Here is a 23,854-nt window from a genome sequence, read left to right on the forward strand (position 1 = left end):
GTATTTTTATCACTGCCACCACTGCAAGAGTATATTTCAGTCATTATTGTCAAAAGATTTATCTAAATCTACAAATGTTGTAACTGGAAGTTTGCGTTTCTTTAACCCATTTTCTAACATAAATCGTAGATGCAGTGTTGCCTCCGGTATTCCAACATATCTCCGGAATCCAAACTCAGTCCAGTATGATCTTCCTTGAAGTCGGTTTCCATTAATTTTCCCATACTTCTGAAAACAATTCGCGGTATTTTGCAACCATGACTGATTAAAGCAAATGTTTTGGTTATATAGTCACCTGTCAGCTTGTACTTGCTTTGGAAAAGGAATTTTTACACTCTTGTAGAAATCTCAATGTGGAAAATTTAGTCCCTACCATGACAAAACTGTCAAAAATCTCAATAATTTTGAGAGACTGTCGTTTATCTTGGTGCCTTGTTTCAGCTTATGACTTTCAGTGATATGTCAACTTTCCTCTTTCTTTCCTACAATATTGCCTTCAAGTTTGCTTCCATTACATCTTATTTCAGCTTACTCTTCTTTTATTACTAAGTTTTTCCCATCTGAGTACTTGATATTCATACAGCTTTTCTTTAGTGCCTCTTTACTTTCACTAATCACGCATTTTCTACAGCCTTCATTTGTCATCTAGCCATTGCTGCTTAGCCTTTTCGAATTTTCTGTTAAATTTATGTTTTCACAACTGTATTTCCTTTTCTCTGCTTCATTTGCTGCGTTTTTATATTTTCTCCTTCTATCAGCTAAATTCAACATTTCGCTATTTATCAAATGGTTCAAATGGCTCTGAGCACTGTGGGACTTAACATCTATGGTCATCAGTCCCCTAGAACTTAGAACTACTTAAACCTAACTCACCTAAGGACATCACACAACACCCAGTCATCACGAGGCAGAGAAATCGCTATTTATCCAATTTTCTATTACACCATGTGATTTTCTCAATTTTGTCCTCTACTGCTTTTATTTTTTAAACTCTCAAAGCTAACCATTCGTCTTCTACAGTATTCCTCTCGCCTGTTTTAGTCAGTCGCTGCCTATACTGCCTCTGAAAGTCAACGATCTTTGGTTTCTTCAATTTTTTCAGATCCCATTTCCTTAATTTCCTATCTGTCCGCAATTTATTCGGTTTTAATCTGCAGCTCACAGCCAATATATTATGGCCAGAGCCCACATCTGCTCCTGCAAATATTTCGCACTTTACAGTCTGCTTTCTAAATATCTGTCCTTCCATTATGACATCTACATGAAAACTTCCGGTGTATCCACTTCCTTTCCAAGTACACAGACTTCTTTCATGAGTCTTAAACAAAATTTGAGCAATGATTAAATATTACATTCCGTGCGAAATTCTACCAGGGTACTTCCTGTTTCATTTATTTCCCCAGTCCACGTTCTCTTACTGCTTTTCTACCTTTTCCTTTCCCTGCTACCGCATCCCAGTCCCAATTAAAACAAAATTATCTTCGTTCTTCATATAGCGAATCATTTCTTTTTTTCGTCCTACATTCATAAAAATTTGTACTACTGGGGTGTGTGTTGCATTGCTTCCATTTCCCCGGCATTCAACCGACCACAAGTCCTGTTCTACTCGCCACTGCGCATCCCAATTCTCATTAAATCTGACTTTGTTCAGTTCATTTATCTTTTTAATTCTCTAACCTACCTATCCGACTAAGTGATCTAATATCCCACGCTCCGACCCGTAGAACGTCAGTTTTATTTCTCGTGATGGCAACGTCCTCCTGAATAGTCCACGCCTGTAGGTCCCACACTGAGGATTTCCAGATATGTGAATGGCTCGAACACTTCTAGAGTAACAGAACCCAATACGTTGTCCTCGACGGCAAGTGATGAGTTAGGCAAAATTTCTAGTTGGTGTGATGAACGGCAGCTAAGTCTAAATGGCAGAGAAGGTAAGCTAGGGCAGATGAGTAGGGAAAAAACCCGTAATGTTCGAATACAGCATTATAGTGCGCTGCTTGCCACAATCACGTCTATCAAATACGTAGCAGTAACCTTGCAAAGCGTTATAAAATGGAACGAACACGTAAGATTGTAGTAGGGAAGGCGAATGGTTGACTTCGGATTACTGGGAGAATTTTAGGAAAGTGTGGTTTATCTGTAAAGGAGACCGCATATTGGACACTAGTAAGACCCATTTCTGAGTACTGCTGGAGTGTTTGGGATCCCCACCGGGTCGGAGTAAAGGAAGACATCGAAGCAATTCAGAATGGGCTGGTAGATTTGTTACCCGTGGGTTCGAGTAACAAGTAAGTACTACTGAGAGCTTCGAGAACTGGAAACAGAATCCCTGGAAGGATGGTGACAATCTTTTCAGGGAACACTATTGCGAAAAGTTAGAGAACCGTTAGTTGAAATTGTGTGCTGAAAGATGTTATTGCCACCAATTATGGCCCACTAAGATAATAAAGAGAAATTAGAGCTCGTATGTAGACATGTAGATAATCGTGTTGCCCTCGCTCTGTTTGCGAATGGGACAGGAAAATAAATGACTAGTAGTAGAATAGAGTACCCTCCGCTACGCGCCATACGGTGGTTTGCCGGCCGGGGTGGCCATGCGGTTAAAGGCGCTACAGTCTGGAACCGCGTGACCGCTACAATCGCAGGTTCGAATCCTGCCTCGGGCATGGATGTTTGTGATGTCCTTAGGTTAGTTAGGTTTAAGTAGTTCTAAGTTCTAGGGGAGTGATGACCTTGAAGTTAAGTCCCATAGTGCTCAGAGCCATTTGAACCATACGGTGGTTTGCTAAATTTAAATGTGGATGTTGATGTAGATTCACGATGTAGAAAGCACGAATTCCAAGGGTTCGTCCACATATGGAGCATCCTTTTCTTCAGTACGGGAATACCAGACCACATACGAGCGCTGCGACGTCTGCCACAGTCCGACGCCTCGGTCTGACTGTCATCGGTCATCCTCCGTGGAGTCCCGAGTTTGGCCCCATCCGATATCCCTCTGTTTCCAGTACTTAAGGAACACCTTCGATACCTCACTTTGACAGCGGTGAAGCAGCCCAAGCAGAGGTGAGATTGTGGCTTCGTCAACAAAGATAACGATACCAACAATCTGGTCTCTCGTTGAGAGAAAAGTGTTCGTCGCCAGAGTGACTACGTTGAGAAATAAATGAATAGACACGAAGAATAAAGATGTAGAATCGTAATTAACTTTGTTGTATTTAAAAATCTTTTAGAGTTTTTACACAAAATTCGGAGGCATTACTTTTCAGCAGTCCTCGCATAATGGTTGTAATTTGGTTTCATCCGTTCGCAGTTACCAATGCAACAAGGCCATACTGGCTAATTTTGTGAGGCAAGATCAGTCAACTGTCGAGTCTATTGTCCTTGAAAGTACTGTAATGACTGCTGCTCCCCTTCAGGGACCACAAGTCAGTCCATTCCACAGAGGTGGTCACACTCATCGTACAGCTTGCTGGCTCCTTGAGGCAAGCAAGTAACTCCCCTGTCGCAGTGCCCATGATTTATGAGGCGAGTCCATACAATGTTGATCCTTCTACAAGTAAAACGACTAACTTATGAAACGAAACAATTGGAAAAAAGTTTGAATGACCACTTTCTGTTTGATACGGCCTGTAATTAGCTGCTACAATAGCTACTACATCATAGGTGAGGCCAAATCCTATTTTTCTTCTAGTACTAAGGTCCTGTTAGAATTGCACGTTACATTTTGTAAATGTCGAGTGACTAGGGACTCCCGTCGGATAGACCGTTAGCCGGGTGCAAGTCTTTCGATGTGGCCTCAATTCGGCGACCTGCGCGTCGATGGGGATGAAATGATTATGATTAGGACAACACAACACTCAGTCCCTGAGCGAAGAAAATCTCCGACCCAGCCGGGAATCGAACCCGGGCCCTTAGGATCGACATTCTGTCGCGCTGACCACTTTTTTTTCCTGTATTATATACTTTTATTAATTTATTATTGCCCTAAATCAGTTACAAAAATGTACAAAAAAATCCAAAAATTTACCATGTACATTTTGTGCAAAATAGTACACTAAAGGGTTCAATATATAATAATGCATAGAGTTTTACTAGTAATCCAATAGTTTTATACACACACAACAACGAATAACCTACAGACAAATAATAAGTAACTTCCTGGCAGATTAAAACTGTGTGCCTGACCGAGACTCGAACTCGGGACCTTTGCCTTTCGCGGGCAAGTTCTCTACCATCTTTTTTTTATTTTTTTATTTTTTTGTGTTATTTTTTTAATTTTTTTTCCTCGGCCAACCTTTTTTTTTATATAGATGGAAAAAGGCGTCTTTCAGTTACGACAAACAAAATTAGAATGCACGTCCGTAGCAACAACAGAACAAGAGTTCCTTCTAAACTATGAAATAGACTTTGAAACCAATAGTGTGATGATAGATAATAAAGAGAAAAAAAATGTAACGAAATCCCGCACGCCATTCCATGTGCATGGCCCATCTGCGTACAGATTCCGTGTTCCAAATTGGTACAACATTTCGCAGCGTGTGGAGGGAGCCCCATGAAGGCGGTCATCCTCTGCCCGGTACTCCCCAACTGGGAGGGGGGTTATCGAAGACACTGCGCAAATAGTTCGCAAATAGTTGTCGGTATCGGGGTGTACACTCAAGTGTGCTGTGACTGTCCTGGAGGAATTGCCAGTAATCAAGCACCATCTTCTCATCATCTCGAAAGAGGTACTATAAGGACATGCCTTTAAACCATGTGAGAGCGTGAGTCTTCGCAGGTGGGAAACAAGTATCCTCTGGACAAAGGAGGAGCCGTGGCTCAATTGTGCGAGGCGCGAGACGTAGGTAGCAGGCGAGGATCTTCTGCACTAGCAGCCATACCTCTGACGCCGATCCACATGTTAAACGGTGTTCGTCAGTAACCACGAGGTGGCAATGTGGGCAAAGGGGGGAATCCGCCATCCCAATAGCGTGCAGCCTTTGTCGTGTTACAACCTTCCCGTTCACCACCTGGTACCACGCGACTCGTACCCGCGTGGGGAGGAACGGCTTCTGGACCGCTCTCCACACTGCAGGCCATAGGGTCGTAGGGCTCTTCCTCTCAATCACATTGCGAGGGATGGACCTTAGCAGTAGTCTGTAAAAGTCTCTCGCCTTGGGAGTGCGAGTGTTGGGAAGGTCGGGGTGCACGTAACTATACTCATGAATAAATGCCGAGAGGTGCGAGAGTGAGGGTGTAATGTGCGCAACCGTGACAGGTGGCAGAAGAGACGCCGGAAGCAATTCCTCTGACAGACGACCCGTAAGGGAAGCATCTTTGTGGGTCCACAATTTCATCATTGTGCACAAGTATAACGTTGTAGCCCTCGCTCGTACATTTATAAGTCCCAGTTCGCCATCAAGCGGAGGCAGGGTGAGTGTTTCGTAGCGGACTTTAAAGAGGTGTCCGGCGGTAAGGTAATATCCAAACGCTGCTTGCAGTCTGTGTGCCATCGCTGTAGATATCGGTAGGACCTGGGCCATCTGGATCATCTTAGTTGCCACGTGAAAGTTGAGGTATTCTACACGCTGTAGGGGGTCCATCCGTCGAAGTAAGTTCCGGCGAACTTCTGTGCGTATTGCCTGTAGTAATCGTGCATAGTTCATGGCAGCCGTGCGGCGCACATCCTGTGTAAATGTTATGCCCAAGAACCGGATCTTGTTAACTAGTGGGTGTGGGGCTAAAGCGTCCTCCTGTAGACCTCTCCACCACTCAGCTACCGTGGACGGACATTGAGGACAGTGAAAATGCAGTATTTACTTTTTCAACTTTGCGTTATGTCAGCTAGAAACCATTACTGTAACTAGTTCCCGAAGGAATGAATTAGCTTACCTAAGGAGTTGGTGTGTGCGACTCAGCCGGGCCGCTTGCAAAGTGAAGCGTGAAAGCAGAAGTCTTGGTTATCTGAAACATCAAAAGTATTTGTTATAGTTAGGTATCTGGCACTCAATGATGTTATGTGACATACAATTACACACATAGATTTAGTAAACTGCTACGCGCTACGCAACGGAATCCTACGCCTCATACAAATATTATCCAGCCCCACGTCATATAGCTTGCTTTTGTGGGTTTTGAAAGAGCATTAGATAGTGTGAACAGAGAAATGCTATGGTATATCATGACTGAACGAGGTTATCCATTTCACCTCATAAATGTTATTAAGAGTCTGTACACAGACACCGAAGTTGTTATAGGTATGGGAAATGTAACAACAAAGCTAATTAACACAAAGGGATACGAGAAGGATCCAGTATTCCTCCGACATTCTTCAGTATATGTGAAGTTATGAGCAAGTGAAAAATGTTGAACGTAAAAGGAATTTTTTAGATTGTGACACTAGAGTGAATGTAATTTTATATGCAGATTGTCTAACTTTGATTACAGAGAATGAAGATGAACTTCAGGTGACAGTCTATAAGCTGTAGCAGATAGCCTCAGATTACAACACAACATTGTCGGTAGATAAAACGAAAGTGTTGGCGTTTCAGGGCAGACAACCAGTAAGGTCTACAATATTCTTAAATAATAAACTCTTCGAACAAGCAGAACATTTGAAATATCTAGGATGCGACATATGCGGAACTATCGTAGCAAGTTTGCAAAGTAAAGCTAGGAAAGAAACCGAGCTGAAGTTTTATCTAACAGCAGCAGCACCAAACCTTACTTATGGAGGTGAAGCATGAGCAACAACAAGACACAAAGAAAATAGAGTATTGGTTTAATATATGAGATTTCAAAGAAGAGTAGCAGAAAGCACAAGGAAGATCGAAAATGAAATGACAGTATAAGGAAAGAGTTAGGAATGTATAAGCTAAACGAAAAAATGAAAATGGAGGAACAAGTACATCGTATGGCTGGAGAAAGATTCCCACTAATAGCTTTCAGTTATAAATGAAGTGGCTATGGTTCAAATGGCTCTGAGCACTATGGGACTTAACATCTGTGGTCATCAGTCCCCTAGAACTTAGAACTACTTAAACCTAACTAACCTAAGGACATCACACACATCCATGCCCGAGGCAGGATTCGAACCTGCGACCGTAGCAGTCGCGCGGTTCCGGACTGAGGGCCTAGAACCGCTAGACCACCGCGGCCGGCTATAAATGAAGTGAAAGGAGATATGTAGGGAGACTATATAAGAGATGAGGCACCGTAACAGGCAGCACTATTCGAACGTTCATAAAAAGAGAAAAGTTCAAATTTTTATGCATTCAATGTCAGCAGAATGTGTTACACGACAAATATCAAAACGGTGGCTCATTTGCCGCCACACACGAAGTTATCGAATTCAAAGCTTCAACAAAGCGATGTCGCAGACTTTCAACAGTGCCCAATCCAACGTCCTGGAATGATGTAATTTAGGTAACGTCTTACGTGGTTACAGAAAGGATTGGAAGAGGAAGAGCAGAAGATGAACTTCATCACAGGTGGCCTCCAAGGTCTCCAGACCTCATTTCTTGTGATTTTCATCTATGGCGTTACGTAAAAGACTGCAGTTTTATCTCCTCTATGCCTGACGCTCTTGAAAGACCGCGACATAGTATTGTTGAAGCTGTGAATTCGATAACGAGAGACCAGCTGCTTCCTGTGTGGCAGGATATGAGTTACCGGCATGAAAAATAGTTTGCCAAAGAGTACTTCATAAGAGTTGTTGACCGATAGTGTTTATGATACCTCCTGTAGCATCAAAATTATCATGTAAGATCTTGGGTTACAACAGATGTAACTACTGACGGAGAGATTATTCTGTGTCGGGCGTGCAGTATGCAGACCAAGTGATCTATTAAGTGCCAACTTCAACAGAATGTGCGTAATGATGTGCACATAAAGAAAAACGCAGAGGAATCGTCCAAGAAGCAAATTCAAGAAAGCGGACGCAAAATGACTCCAAACTCCACAAATGAATTTTTCCGTGGTATGTACTCTGCTATGGCTGCTGCGAACATTCCATGGTGCACTCTTCAAGTACCCGGTTATCCCCTGTTTCTACAAAAGTACCGTGGGAAACAGACTCCTATAGGAGCTCAATTTAAGTCCCTCTAAAATCGTAGGGAGGTATCTCATTTACGTGTAAGACTGCTTGGGAAAACGCACAAGCTTTCCTAACGCGTGAAATTCGCAAGGAATCTAGTCCAAGACCGAGAAACAATACATTGAATCAGGCAACACCAGTTGCGTAGCAAATCCCGCAGACCGTGTTGAGCTGCTCAGAACATGGACAGAGCTAATGTGAAGTGTGACACTTAACCCAAAACTTGGCAAACGTGCGCGCCAATCGGCGTCAGGGCCAGAAGTTTTGTCTCTCCGCAGCAGGACGGCAAGTCTCTCTCGCTCCATAGCAGGACCGTAAGTGACCAAAATTATGCTACTCTAAACGGAATTGCTCATATTTTGAAAAACTTAACATGGTGGGGAGGACTCCCAGTCATTTCCACAGTGAATACGTGGGAACCCTGGAGATATTTCCCATAATTGTTTTACATAACTCATCTTAACATGCCAGAGGTTGTTGTCGGCTGCTAGCCATGTTCCACTTGTTGCTTCTCACCGAAGAACGGTGGCGAGCAAGACTCATATGATTGGTTAACAAAATGTGGGGGTGGGGGCTGCGATTCTAACGGTGTCCGAGGAGCCGCGGCAGCCAGTTCTCAGATTCGCGTACAGGGAGGTGAATTTCTCATGCACAGTTATATTCTAAGGACTTGCAGTGGCTTAGTGGGAGATTGCCTTCAAAGGAGAAAACCACATTTGCGTCAAAGCGTGAAGCAGGGGCTTGCCGCAAAATACTTCCGCAAACTGCAGTGCTCTGCTGACTCATTTACTTTCTATAGACACTACTATGGTGAAGTCAGACCACAAATCGAGCACTTTTACAAGCTCATTTCTCAACAAGATTATTTGAAGCCTTCCTCCTGAGTTACTAAGCCTTGTACTCTCCTCAAAAATAGCCAAGGAATGCCCAGAAAGCCGGCCGGAGTGGCCATGCGGCTCTAGGCGCTACAGTCTGGAACCGCGCGACCGCTAGGGTCGCAGGTTCGAATCCTGCCTCGGGCATGGATGTGTGTGATGTTCTTAGGTTTAAGTAGTTCTACGTTCTAGGGGACTGATGACCACAGTAGTTAAGTCCCATAGTGCTCAGAGCCATTTGAACCATTTTTTGAATGCCCAGAAAAATAATCAAACATCTCTCAGCAACATGTGACTATCACGTCACAAGGAAAAACAGTACCCAGCCACTGTCAAAAAGCTATTTATTAGGGAGAAATAACGCTGTTACCGGTTTCAATCCGAAAGGTTCATCCTCAATTATCTGTTTACCTTTAAAATTACATTCTGCTGTGTGTGATGTTCGTTGACTGTGATGAAAGTTCTTTGGGATTCTGATGCTCTACAGCAAAAAAGCATGTAAGAGAAAATAACTATTTTATTGTAAACTTAGCTAACAATGGATTATGATGACGTAAGCAATTTCCTAAGAACTAAATTAGTATTGTGTAATGTATCTCTCGCAAAAAAAAGAAAACGTTCAAATGGCTCTGAGCACTATGGGACTTAACATCTGAGGTCATCAGTCCCCTAGAACTTAGAACTACTTAAACCTAACTAACCTAAGGACATCATACACATCCATGCCCGAGGCAGGATTCGAACCTGCGACCGTAGCGGTCGCGCGGTTGCAGACTGAAGCACCTAGAACCGTTCGGCCACACTGGCCGGCCTATCTCTCGCAATGCTGATTTATTTCTACGTCACCATCTATGCAGATATTCCCAGTGATAAACACATACTACAAGTGCACTAACACTTTCCGGGAGGTGGTTAATAGGTGTTGCTGAATCGATATACGCTGATGGACTAAAATATTATGATCACTATCCACCATAAGACTGGATGTCAGTTGGTGGTGATGTGGACACGTGAAGTGGCAAGGAAAATGTATAAGAGGAGTCGAATGGGAAATCATTCAATGAACATGTAAGTCGCAAATGGGAAAACGGGGAAAGGTATCGCCTTTAACGAACGGCAGATTTCTGTGATTCGAGGTGTGGGCACTACCTGTAGCATATCGGAAACGGCTAAACTGGTCTGCAGGTAGCGTGATACTGTCTGAAACATGTGTGGAAAGTGCTTGAATAACGACGAAACTATGACTAGGCGCAAATTGTTCGACGTCTACGCCATATCAGAGAAGTTGGAGACTGGAGGCTCGCCCACTCTGCAAAGGTCGCAATCTGAGGCAGATCAGATGACAGAATATAATGCTGACGCAGGCGCAAATGTTTCAGAACACACCGCACAGCGTACATTCTTGAACGTGGAATCCTCAGCAGACGACCCCCACATATTCCCATGTTGATGCAACGACATCATCAGTTGCGTTTACAGTGGAGACAGCATAATCGAGATCGGATTGTGACTGGAAACAAGTTACATGCAATCGTTGGTCGCTGTTCGGAACATGCGACGCGCCATAGACGCAGGCTATTAGGGGCACTACTATGCTACGGGTGTATTCACTTCGACTTCCATGGGACTTATGGTTGTAACCGAATGCACCATAACAGCTGTGAACTACTTGAATATCATTGTGTGCCACTGCATCCATTCATGCTTGTTGTCTTCCCCGGCTGTGATGGAGATTTTTCGCGAGAATCATACTAAAGTGCCGGCCGGGGTCGCCCAGCGGTTCTAGGCGCTGCAGTCTAGAACCACGCGACCGCTACGGTCGCAGGTTCGAATCCTGCCTCTGACATGGATGTGTGTGATGTCCTTAGGTTAGTTAGGTTTAATTAGTTCTAATTTCTAGGGGTCTGATGACCTTAGGAGTTAAGTCCCATAGTGCTCAGAGCCATTTTTGAGCCATGCTAGAGTGGTTTGAGCAACTTGACAGAGAACTCACTCGGTCGCGATATTTATCTTATGTAAACCCAAAGAAACACCTCTGGGAAGGTACTGGGAGCACTTTATAAACTTTCCCAAAAATTTTGGCATGCGAACATATTCGAGCTCTTTTCAACAACTCACCTGTCACTCCCACAAGTTCCCCTAACCGTACCTCGCATGCAACCACTATTTCAACTTCCGTATTCATCCCAACTGATTGTCATTATCTCTTTGTGTCTCTGTAACTTTCCCTGTCCCCTGTTTCGCAGCCACAATCTCCTTCGTTCTGCCCTACTAATACTGTATCCTCTCACTGTCACAATCTCCCTCTTGCTCTCTCTTACTGCAACTATCTCATTCATTCCTTCCCACTGCTGCTGTCTATTCTCAATGCTTCTCTCTCTTTCTCTCTCTCGTTGTCGTTGTCATACATTCTGTCTCTCATCATCACTGGCTCTCACCTATTTCTACTTTCTCCTTTTCTTTATTCTTCTCCCACTGGCACCGTCTCCTTCATTTTTTTCCTAGCACTGTTATGTCACCGTCAGTTATGTTCGACTGCCACTGTTTCTCTCACATTGCAAATGTCTGCTTCGCTATTTCTAAACCACAACCACTATCTACTGTCTTACTTTTCCGCTGGAACTATCTCCTCTCTCTCAGCATAAAGAAGCGCGAACATATTCGAATGCCAACATATTCGGGAAACTTTTTAAACGTACTGAGAAGGTAGAATGAGCCAGCTTGTACCCCACTTTTCAGTCAATTTTTAATAAACAGGGGCATTTTTCGCTGGGTCTCTTCTTTTCCCCATTGTAACAGGGCATATCACTCAATTGAAAAGAACTTTATGGGGCCACTAAAATTTTGGTAGTTTGCCCACGAGAAATTGAAATAACGCAAAACTATATAATCTGACACATCAGACCAATTTATAAGTGCACAAAAAATTTGAATATGTTTCACCACTACAACGCGCGGTTCTGACAGTAACGGAGACACTTCACAGCATATTTCTCCATGCTATGTCACTTCACAGCTACGTTTTCTCCTCACACCAGGTATTACATGCGTATTTTACGAGAACGAGTTGGGTAACTTCGATCCTCCGTATCTCGGAAACGGATAAATATAACAAGAAAATTTTTCAAGGTTGCTGCAGATCGGAATCTGAGGAATATATCGCAAAAACGGCTGTCATTTGCAGTGGATAGCTATCTTGGAATCCGCGGCCCGTTTTTGTACCAAAAACCATGGTTTTCGGTTTTCTCAGAAACCGTCCATAAACTAAATGGTGATTTCATAAGCTCCTTAAGATGGCCCGCAGACTATATCTAATGCAAAAAGAACCGACCGATTTGCTTCATTTTCCTAAGCTGGAGAAACTGTGTAATATTCAAACTTTTATCGTGTAGTGTAGGACAGCTACAGTGAGACGATCCTTGTGGTTGGTATACGGGCTATCCAAAATACTTGACTCTACCTGTCTGTCACCAATAGAACCTAAAATAAAGAGTCCTGGAAAAATCCCATTTTTATGGGCGGCGTTTGATACTGATGATACGCTCGCATATAGATGTAACTTTAATCGACTTATCCGACAGGCTTGGAGAATCTAATGCATCATTTTGGTTGTGGTAAGTCGGGCCGTCGTTGGTGTAACCCTTTCCATTTCTGCCAACATAGGTTTCTATCGTTTCATGTACTTCCACCAACCGCCACTCCTAGAGTCTTCTTAGAGCGCTCGTATTGTGGAAGCTGGGAGATAAACGCACTGGTACAGCCAAGTGCACCTCAGCTGCGCCCCGCATCGCACAGTAGGCTGTGCGTGTACGTGAACCCGACGCTCTGGCCGAGACGTGGTTTATCGTTTCGGAGGCGCGACGTTTATCTGAAGACGTCTGCGCTCTGTCGGCTGCCGTGGTATACTGCGCGTGCACCATGCTTCTCGTAGTCTTTCATGCTCCGTATCGAGAAAATTACAAACCGCGTAGATAGCTATCCATTTCATTTTCGCTGATAACGTAACATGGACCACAGTGCTTAAAGGGCATCCCTTATTTCCCCCATATCGCTTCTTTTTATATATGAGGACACAGTATGCAGTACCTACTGTCGCGTTCAAATGTGAAACGTCTACATTTGGCAACGTACATCTGGAGGAATGACCACGCAGCATTTTAGAATAGAACAGGGAGGTATAAATGAGAGGCTAAGGTGCGGAAAGTAGCTCAACTCCTTGTGCTTCCGCCTTTTCAAAATAAATGGTTCAAATGGCTCTGAGCACTATGGGACTTAACATCTGTGGTCATCAGTCCCCTAGAACTTAGAACTACTTAAACCTAACTAACCTAACGACATCACACACATCCATGCCTGAGGCAGGATTCGAACCTGCGACCGTAGCAGTCCCGCTGTTCCCGCCTTTTCAGTGTCCTACTAACTGCCAAGCGCATCATTCACATTCCGTGCTCGAACTTGATTTTTCTTTAAAATCTTGCACATGAATGTAATATTTTGTAGACACAACAGACGTGTCACAGATGTGTGGCGAGTTGTTTGATATTTTAGTGTTATATATTAGTGATGTATATGATATTTAGTAAAACTTGTCAGTGGCTTTTAACTGCAATAACTCATTTCAAGTTTCGGTAGTTCAGCCCTATTCGCCAAGCGGTGTAGGTGCCAAGTTTCAGATACTGTTAGGTTGCCTAATTTAGATCATACGAAAATTAGGACCCTTTAAAGATTTCGCTTTTTATCTCTTTTCAGGAGATACCCGGGAAGAAGAAAAGAAAGTGTTGGCCAGAGGAAAAGATGAAGAAGGAAACTCTGTGACTCAGGAACTTTGCTTGAAGACCTACAAGATGGAAAACTGCAAAAGTTAGCCTCAGTATAGTTGCAAGGCTATCATTATCACAATCAAGTTGGGATGGTATCAACATTAGTTTTTTCTAATTGTATGATATTCCTATAAGCATGCAGTCTTGAATTTTCCTTATGAGCCGGCTTGTGTGGCCGAGCGGTTCTAGGCGCTTCCGCGCGACCGGTACGGTCGCAGGTTCGAATCCTGCCTCGGGCATGGATATGTGTGATGTCCTTACGTTAGTTAGGTTTAAGTAGTTCTAAGTTCTAGGGGACTGATGACCTCAGATGTTAAGTCTCATAATGCTCAGAGCCATTTGAACCATTTTTTTCCTTATGAAATAACCCTCTCCGAAATTAGGAACAATACTACCTGAAATTGCGCGCCTTTTTAGTACGCTCTTCAAAGCTCAAGTTTCTTTGACATAAATTATGGAATATAGTCTGTTTACTTTCGCTATAAATTGTTATACAGGGTACAACGGGTATAAGTGCAATAATTTCTATTGGTGACTCAAGGCGGTGTATTGAACAACATTAGATCAGTATTTACGTCATTTGCATACTAAAAATTATAGCTATTACAAGTTGTATGTTTTTAGGTTGGTCTATAGTGACAGGCGTAGTCCACTTAGTGGTGCGGTACTACCGTGCAGAAAACATCAGTTCGTATACTTTGTGACTTGTCAGACGACGGTTCGACACAGAGGAAAACACAATCAAAACACTGATCTATGAGAATAGTAAGTATCACATTTAAAAACACACTGAAGAGCCACAGAAACTGGTACACCTGCCTAATATCGTGTAGGGCCCCCGTAAGCACTCGAAAGTGTCACAACACGACTTAGCACGGACTCGACTAATGTCTCAAGTAGTGCTGGAGGGAATTGACGCCATGAACCCTTCAGGGCTGTCCATAAATCTGTGAGAGTGTGAGATCTCTTCTGAACAGCGCGTTGCAAGGCGTCCCAGATATGCTCAATACTGTTCATCCCTGGGGAGTTGGATGGCCAGCGGGAGTGTTTAAACTTAGACGAGTGTTCCTGGAGCCACTCTGTAGCAATTCTGGACGTGGGGATGTCGCATTGTTCTGATGGAATTGGCCAAGTCCATCGGAATGCACAATGGACATGAATGGGTGCAGGTAATCAGACAGGATGCTTACGTACGTGTAACCTGTCAGAGTCGTATCCAGACGTATCAGGAGTGCCATATCACTCCAACTGCACACGCCCCCCACCATTACAGAGCGTCCACCAGCTTGAACAGTCCCCTGCTGACATGCAGGGTCCATGGATTCGTGAGGTTGTCTCCATACCCGTACATATTCATCTGATCTGTACAATTTGAAACGGGACTCGTCCGACCAGGCAATATGTTACCGGTCATCAACGGTCCAATGTCGGTGTTGACGGGCCCAGGCGAGACGTAAACCTTTGTGTCGTGTAGTCATCAAGGGTACACTAGTGGGCTTTCGGGTCCGAAAGCCCATATCGGTGATATTTCGTTGAGTGGTTCGCACGCAGACAATTGTTGATGGCCCAGCATTGAAATCTGCAGATATTTGCGGAAGGGTTGCACTTCTGTCAAACTGAACTATTCCCTTTAGTCGTCATTAGTCCCGTTCTTGCGGGATATTTTTCCGGCCGCAGCGATGTCGGAGATCTGATGTTTTACCGGTTTCCTGATATTCACGGGGCACTCGTGAAATGATCGTACCTGAAAATCCCCACTTCATCGCTGTCTCGGAGATGCTGTGTCCCATCGATCGTGCGCCGACTATAACACCACGTTCAAACTCGTTTACATCTTGATAACTTACCTTAGTAGCAGCAGTAACCAATCTAACAAACGCGCCAGACGCCGCGCGCGTTAGCCGAGCGGTCTAGGGCGCTGCAGTCATGGACTGTGCGTCTGATCCCGGCGGAGGTTCGAGTCCTCCCTCAGGCATGGGTGTGTATGTTTGTCCTTAGGATAATTTAGATTAAGTAGTGTGTAAGCTTAGGGACTGATGACCTTAGCAGTTAAGTCCCATAAGATTTCACACACTTTTTTTTTCTTTTTTTCTTTTGAACTGCGCCGGACACTTGTTATCGTACATAGACGTTGTCGACCGCAGCTCCGTATTCTGCCTGTATACATATCTCTGTATTTGAATACGCATGCCTATACCAGTCTTTGCATTTATATCTATTACATCTTCTACATAACGAAAATCAGCTGATTTCTAACCATCCGTATCATTAGATTTCCTTAACTATCCGAAAATAGTGCACCTGACCATACTGGTAACAGAAAAAAATCACCGCCGCACACTGTAAGATAGCGTGTAGAGTATAGATGTAAACATAGACACAGAATCAGAAACTGACACAAGTGATCACGGTCCAAGTAGCCTCGTAGAAGATGTCTCCAGATGAGCCATCGCAACAGTAAATCTCGCAACAGCGCCTTTCACAGGAAAAATACAACAACAGCATTGAATGTGCCTAATAGTCTCATCGTTAAAGAAGTGCAAGGAAAATGACAATGAAATGGGCTTCAGCATGTATACAACTTTTGAGAGCAAAATGCAGGGTTCTACGAGAATTCAGACAAGTATCTGCGATCGACAGGATGAGATGGCTGCGACTCGACGGAATGTAGAGTCCGCGCAAGACGTTTATCAGAGCACTTTGTCCCGTGATCGGAATGCTAAGTGCTGAGAGAACAGAGGAACGCCACTGACTGCTGTGATATTTCAGAGTAATTTGCGAGCAGCAGATGTGGGCATTAGTGCTGTAGTTACTTGAGGCTCCTTGTTCTTGCGGTACGAAGAGACGTGACTTTTTCCGAAAGTCACTGGGCCCCTCTGTGCTGGCAGCAGCTGTCACTGCCGTGTATCATCGTCACGTTTGCCTCCTGTCACAGGTTGTGCCAATCTGGCATACTTCTACGAGCGCCTCGTGGACTGTCATCCGTTCCGCCTTCAACTGCAGTGGATTTGAGGACCAGTTTTATGAGAACCAAGAATGTCCTTATGCTACTTAATCGCCTGTTAAGTGTCAGGATTGTGTGTGCAACGTGCTTAAGTTTTTCAGGATATTGTCAACATTTGGTTATGTTGTATTCCACGGTTTGACGTGATTTAGTGTAGGAATGTGTTTTCTATGATAAATATGAATTTTTAAACCAACAGATGTTATAATTCATGAGGGTATTTTTGATCCGTCGTTGCAACTACAAAAAAATGGCTCTGAGCACTATGGGACTTAACTTCTGAGGTCATCAGTCGCCTAGAACTTAAAACTACTTAAACCTAACTAACCTAAGGACAGCACAAACATCCATGCCCTAGGCAGGATTCAAACCTGCGACCGTAGCGGTTTCACCAGACGCGTTTCGCTTTATTGAGGTAAAGCATCACCAGTTGTCTGTAATTAAGTTTATTTACGTTTTGATTTAATTTTTAGATCGAAAAGCAGTTCATTAAGAATAGGCTGGTTTGTGCTTACGGTGATTTTTTGGCTGATTTCTCGCTTACATCGCGAAATGCCGTTTGCTAGCGCATCGTTGTTTTTCTGTGTTAGACACTGATAATTTTCGTCTACTTTTTAGATGTTCCGCAGTACTATGCGTTTCTCACAACACAATTTTATGCATACCACTGTTTTCTGTTTGTTTTTGTACTTCAAGTATGTGTTGCTCTTTGTGTTTTGTAGTGTTGCTAACATAACCTTTCCACTACTTTGTCTTTGACCTACAAATATTGTCTTTTAATAGTGAAATAAAACTGTGAGCGGGGGGGGGGGGGGGGGGGGGGAGAGTGGAAGGCGCTGAGTAAAGGATATTTATCTGGTCTTTGAGCAACTGTTTATTTTGTGTTAATTCTTTTTGTATGCGGAAATTTTCTTGGAAAGGAAGGAGGTGTCTGTCTTTGCTCATTTTTATGATAATCATATCGTTTTCAGTATTGCTTGGTCTATGGTGTTCTTCTTTTAGAATCAAACTGGATGCGAATGTGGCTTGTGTTTTATATTGGGCACACTAGCAGAACGGTCGAGGAGAGATGCAGGAAACATCAGCGACACACCTGACTTAAACAACCACGCAAATCAGCTGTCGCCGAGTACTGTCTGAAATATAATCATGAAATGGAATACAAAGGGCCAGTATCGTTCTTAAAGCATCAAGTTGATGCGACAGCATGTCGTAGTCTATCGAAATAAAAATGTCAGGAAATCTTATAAACAGGGATGCCGGTTCCAGTTTAAATAAGGCTTGGGGTTCGGCATCTTAATTAATTAAAATCTCGTCGGCCGTCTCATCCACCAGAGTTAGAAACGCTGAGAGAATTTGCGTTTCACGGAGTATCAGTGCGAGCTCTGAAAGATGAAGTACGATCAAAGGGCGTAGTGGGCGTCGGGAATCGAAATCGGCTATAAGCAGTTGCGTATGACCAACAATAGTTCACGGTCTGGTTGGAGCCAGGCAGGAAGTATCTGTTGAAGACGGTTGGATCGTTACCGAACTATTGTATGTAAATTAAATGTGCGTACGGCATATTTGGTCGGGAGTCCCCTTTCGGAGAGCTCGGTCTCCTGGTGTAAGTCATTTTTACTTGACGCCACTTCGGCGATTTACGTGTCGATGATGATCAAATCACAACACCCATGCTCCCAACGAAGAAAAAGTACGTTCTGACCTGGAATCTAACCAGGGACCCACGCATGGCATTCATCTGTGCTGAATCCTCACGAGGAGAACATGTCACCTGCCATAACCTGATTTCCCAAAATGTTCAATCAGTCGAAGAGTGATCAGACTAAGAGAACACGTGTCTAGGATTATCCGTAGATATTCGACCGTTTCTGAAAAAACGACGGTCAAAGTTTTCGAGGTATTTTCCAGGTACTTTTTGTGCCTTTTACCGCGCTATATCCTTAGACGAAATGATGGCACTGTGGTAGCATAGCGGCTTTTTAATTTTGTGTTCTGTGTTCGAAACACGATTATTACTTTTATATTTGCTGTTCATTTTTGTGCCCATCTCTGTAGAAGATTATTACAACAGAATTGTTTTCCAGCGGATGTTGATATAATGTTGTCCTTATTCGTCTTCTAACTGTATGTCAAATGAATGAATTTAAAAAAAAAGGAGAATGAGAAAATTATTTGAAATTGTTTTCGGTGGAATTCCTGTAGTGTATCTTGATTCATAATCAACTGCAAACGTCAGTTTTGTGAATGGTGATCCGTTATGCACGGTTTGCCGCGAAATTTCTACCAACGCGCAAAATCTTCACCAGTGTTAAGGCGTTTCTTTCCCGAGTGAAATTCGTACGAAGAAACGTTACTGTGGTAAACATGCCTTCGCGTGATGTTCGTGGTGTTTGGAATATCTGTGTTGTGAGTGTTTCTACGATCCGTATCATCCAAGGAAAAGCATAAAAATCTTCCTGAACCATAAACATATGTATAAAGTATAAGAGTTATATAAGAATTGATATGAGAATGAAAAACAGAATACGAGAATTTAAAACGATTGTAACCCCACAACTTATTATACACACATATATTTTATAACAAATGTGTGACACTTATTGTGAAGCCCTGTTGTAATCTGGCAAGTAATATAACTTCCTTGTATCCCTTAATTCGAAATGAAACATTCGCGTAGTAACCTTCTCCCGACATAGGTAGATAAATGAGAACAACAGAACTGAAATAAAGTAAATAAAAACAATAATTGGGTTTCGAACACGGGGCTGAAAATTAAAAAGCCCCCACGCTAACAACTGAGCGTCCATTCCATCTGACGACATCTCCCCTAAAAAGGCACGTATAGTTCCCCGAAAATACTTCGAAAACCTTGACCGTCGATTTTTCAGTAATTGTCGAGTATTTACGGGTAAGCCGATAGACGTGTTCGCTTACTTTGACTCCCTCTTCCACTGAGCAAAGTTCCTGGGAAATCGTGTGATGGCAATTGCCACGTGCTCCTCGTAATAGTGCGTAAAACGGAAACAACAACTCTGCAGAACACCGGAAAGCAAACTACATGCTGGTTAGTTATATTAAGAAACTACACTCGCAAACGTAAACATCTGCCAGTCCTCCGTTTTAAGGCCTCATTGGTATTTTTAAGGAACGCAAAGCATGCAGTTCTTTATTATGTGTGTGTTTCTTCATATTTAACCATTTTAAGCCCTGCTTCTTATTTAAATAGGGATTTTTGCAGAGGAATTGTGAGTCATAGATGTCAGGGAGAGTAATGAGAAACGTAAGTTTTTTTTTTTTAATATAGCAATATTTGTTCACACCGCAAATGCGCAAGGTTGCATATAACAACGAATTTACAAATAACAGTGGTAAACCGCATGGGTTTCACAATTGTTACCGTTTCTCGATCTATTATGAAACCAAAAATTTGAAAAAGACACGAATTCCACGAACTACGTACTGCGTAGGTACGACAATGTCTGCTACAAGGAAAGCTTTTTACTGTATCTAACGGCGCTGAGATACACAGGGTGTTTGTTATCCTACGAGAGGGGATAGTAGAAGACAATGATGTAATAAAATGATCCTAATAAACATAGCTCTGGAAAGCAATGATTTCCCCGATACAACTTTTTACCACTTGGTACATGAGCACCTGGTAACAGAGTTCCCGAGGATCCAAACTGGAGATTTTCACTTGAGGACAAACGCTTTATAACAAGTGCATGAAATGTATTCCCAGTTGCGAATGTAGACAACCAGCAGATGTATAATGGAATGACGACTGTGAAAATTTATGCTGGACCGGGAATAGAACCAGGATTTCCCGCTTATTGCGAACGCTCGCCTTACCATTAGGCTATCCGAGCACGACTCACTCCCACACCCAAACTTCCATTTGTCATCAACCATGTGTCTACAACCTGTACTCGTACATCCGTTGTGTATGTTCCCGTACAGACGAGACATTTTGCTTGAAAGTTGCTTGTCCGCTGTCGGCAGATAAAGCCGGTAGGACAGTGCCTGTATTATTTCGAATTACGATGCGATGTTCTTTCGGACGTCCGAAAACGTTGTATCGAGGAAACAATTAGCTTCCGAACCTTTATTTATTAGGATAATTTGCTCTTATCATTGTCCTCTGCTCGCTCCTTTCTATTGTAACTACACTATTTGATCAAAAGTATCTGGACACCTGGCTGAAAATGACTTACACGTTCGTGGCGCCCTCCATCGGTAATTCTGGAATTCAGTATGGTGTTGGCCCGCCCTTAGCCTTGATGACAGCTTCCACTCTCGCAAGCATACGTTCAATCAGGTGCTGGAAGATTTCTTGGAGAATGGCAGCCCATTCTTCACGGAGTGCTGCACTGAAGATAGGTATCGATGTCGGCCGGTGGGGCCTGGCACGAAGTCGCCGTCCCAGAACATCCCAAATGTATTCTATAGGATTCAGGTCAGGAATCTGTGCAGGCCAGTCCAATACAGGGATGTTATTATCGTGTAAACACTCTGCCAGAGGCCGTGCATTATGAACAGGTGCTCGATCGTGTTGAAAGATGCAATCGCCATCCCTGAATTGCTTTTCAACAGTGGGAAGAAAGAAGGTTCTTAAAACATCAATGCAGATCTATGATGTGATAGTACTACGCTAACCAACAAGGGGCGCAAGCCCCCTGCATGTAAAACACGAGCCGGCCGAAGTGGCCGTGCGGTTAAAGGCGCTGCAGTCTGGAACCGCAAGACCGCTACGGTCGCAGGTTCGAATCCTGCCTCGGGCATGGATGTTTGTGATGTCCTTAGGTTAGTTAGGTTTAACTAGTTCTAAGTTCTAGGGGACTAATGACCTCAGCAGTTGAGTCCCATAGTGCTCAGAGCCATTTGAACCATTTTTTGTAAAACACGACCACACCATAACACCACCGCCTCCGAATTTTAGTGTTGGCACTACACAAGCTGGCAGGTGACGTTCACCGGGCATTCGCCATACCCACACCCTGCCATCGGATTGCCACATTGTGTACCGTGATTCGTCACTCCACACAACATTTTTCCATTGTTCAATTGTCCAATGTTTACGCTCCTTACAACAAGCGAGGCGTCGTTTGGTATTCACCGGCGTGATGTGTGGCTTATGAGCAGCTGCTCGACCATGAAACCCAAGCTTTGTCACCTCCCGCCTAACTGTCATAGTACTTGCAGTGGATCCTGATGCAGTTTGGAATTTCTGTGTGATGGTCTGGATAGATGTCTGTCTATTACACATTACGACGCTCTTCAACTGTAGGCAGTCTCTATCAGTCAACAGACGAGGTCGGCCTGTACGCTTTTGTGCTGTAAGTGTCCCTTCACGTTTCCACTTCACTATCACATTGGAAACAGCAGACCTAGGCATGTTTAAGAGTGAGGAAATCTCGCGTACAGACGTATGACACAAGTGACACCCAGTCACCTGACCACGTTCGAAGTCCGAGAGTTCCGCGGAGCACCCCATTCTGTTCTCTCACGATGTCTAATGACTACTGAGGTCGTTGATATGGAGTACCTGGCAGTAGGTGGCAGCACAGTGCACCTAATATGAAAAACGTATGTTTCTTGGGGATGTACGGACACTTTTGGTCACATAGTGTATAATAGTCAACACCCTGTGTATAGTTACAGCGCTGCACAGTACAAAGCTTTCCTTATAGCAAACCACACACACACACACACACACACACACACACACACACACACATATATATATATATATATATATATAGAGAGAGAGAGAGAGAGAGAGAGAGAGGGAGAATGTGTGTGGGTGTGTGTGCATGCTTTATAAAATTCAAATGGCTCTCAGCACAATGGGACTTAACATCTGAGGTCATCAGTCCCCTAGACTTAGAACTACTTAAACCTAACTAACCTAAGGACATCACACACATCCATGCCCGAGGCAGGATTCGAACCTGCGACAGTAGCGGCTGCGCGGTTCCGGACTGCAGCGCCTAGGACCTCTCGGCCACAGTGGCCGGCCATGCTTTATAAATACGCCAATTTGGCGGACTGAAAGGTTCAAGGGAATTTAATGACTTGATAGCAACATCTCAAACTAGAAAGAACCTGCAAGGATCACATGTATTTTGCCTGCAGATGTGGTTGTTGAGTGTACCTACTTTGTTAATATCATAAAGAAATACTCATCCCAAGACTAGAAATTCTACAAGTTGGATGTGGCTATAGTACTTACAAGTCTGTGCACTCAGAACATCAGTAAGGCTCTGCGTAAACCTCGTACTTTCTTCTCCACTGACACTATAATTTGAAACACTCTCTTCGATATCAAACCTGAGAAACAGAAAGATGTTCCAATAAAAGGAGAGACCTCTTTTCGCTTCCTGGAAATAGGCTACCACTGTTTAAGAATTTTTCGTCGGTTTCTCAGATGAACAAATCGTCCGTGAAATAGCTTCGGTCGTATCGTCAGGTATGTCACCTGTACTTGTACACCCCGCAGCGGCTGTTTTGTTAGACACGTCTGACTGCGCCGGGTGGAACTACGGACAAGAAACGGGAGGCAGCTGTCGGTCACGGAAGCGCGCGAGTTCGTGCCGGCATCCGGCGCGAAATCAGACCTGCAAGAAGTGTCGGAGCGCGCGGCTGCGCCACGGAGGTGTGTCTGTGTTGCGTTGTGGGTCGGGCAGAGCCGGCCGCAGAGAGGTGGCTAAAGCCCTCGGATGCTGGGGGAGCTCGCTGCGCCCGTCGTGCTTCACTGACTGCTAACGGGACTCACAAAATGACAACGAGCGAGCCGGTGGTCACGGCACTCCGGGCTAAAAATAGCGCAGGGCTCCCGGCGTATACAGAAGAAGATGATGAAGCAGTTACCTGTAACAAAGTACTGCGTGAATAGAGACCCACAAATGTCAGATCGCGATAAGATATCAGAGTGGTGCTAAGACAGGTAACATGCGATGCACTGCGTTTTTTGTTCTCAGCCGAAAACTACGAATGCGAAACGTTACGTATATACACTCCTGGAAATGGAAAAAAGAACACATTGACACCGGTGTGTCAGACCCACCATACTTGCTCC

The 23,854-nt window shown here is 43.8% G+C and overlaps 1 protein-coding gene across 1 annotated transcript in view; it reads right to left on the minus strand.

Annotated features, from left to right (window-relative positions):
- Positions 1-23,854, minus strand: part of LOC126092078 (tubulointerstitial nephritis antigen-like) — a 570,548-nt gene that overhangs the window by 219,950 nt on the left and 326,744 nt on the right. Inside the window, exon 2 of the mRNA XM_049907500.1 lies at positions 5,872-5,943. The gene's annotated coding sequence lies outside the window, so the exon portion shown is untranslated. The remainder of the gene's footprint in view (positions 1-5,871; positions 5,944-23,854) is intronic.

The sequence above is a fragment of the Schistocerca cancellata genome, chromosome 7 (genome assembly GCF_023864275.1).
Source record: "Schistocerca cancellata isolate TAMUIC-IGC-003103 chromosome 7, iqSchCanc2.1, whole genome shotgun sequence".
In the NCBI taxonomy this organism is placed as follows: domain Eukaryota; kingdom Metazoa; phylum Arthropoda; class Insecta; order Orthoptera; family Acrididae; genus Schistocerca; species Schistocerca cancellata.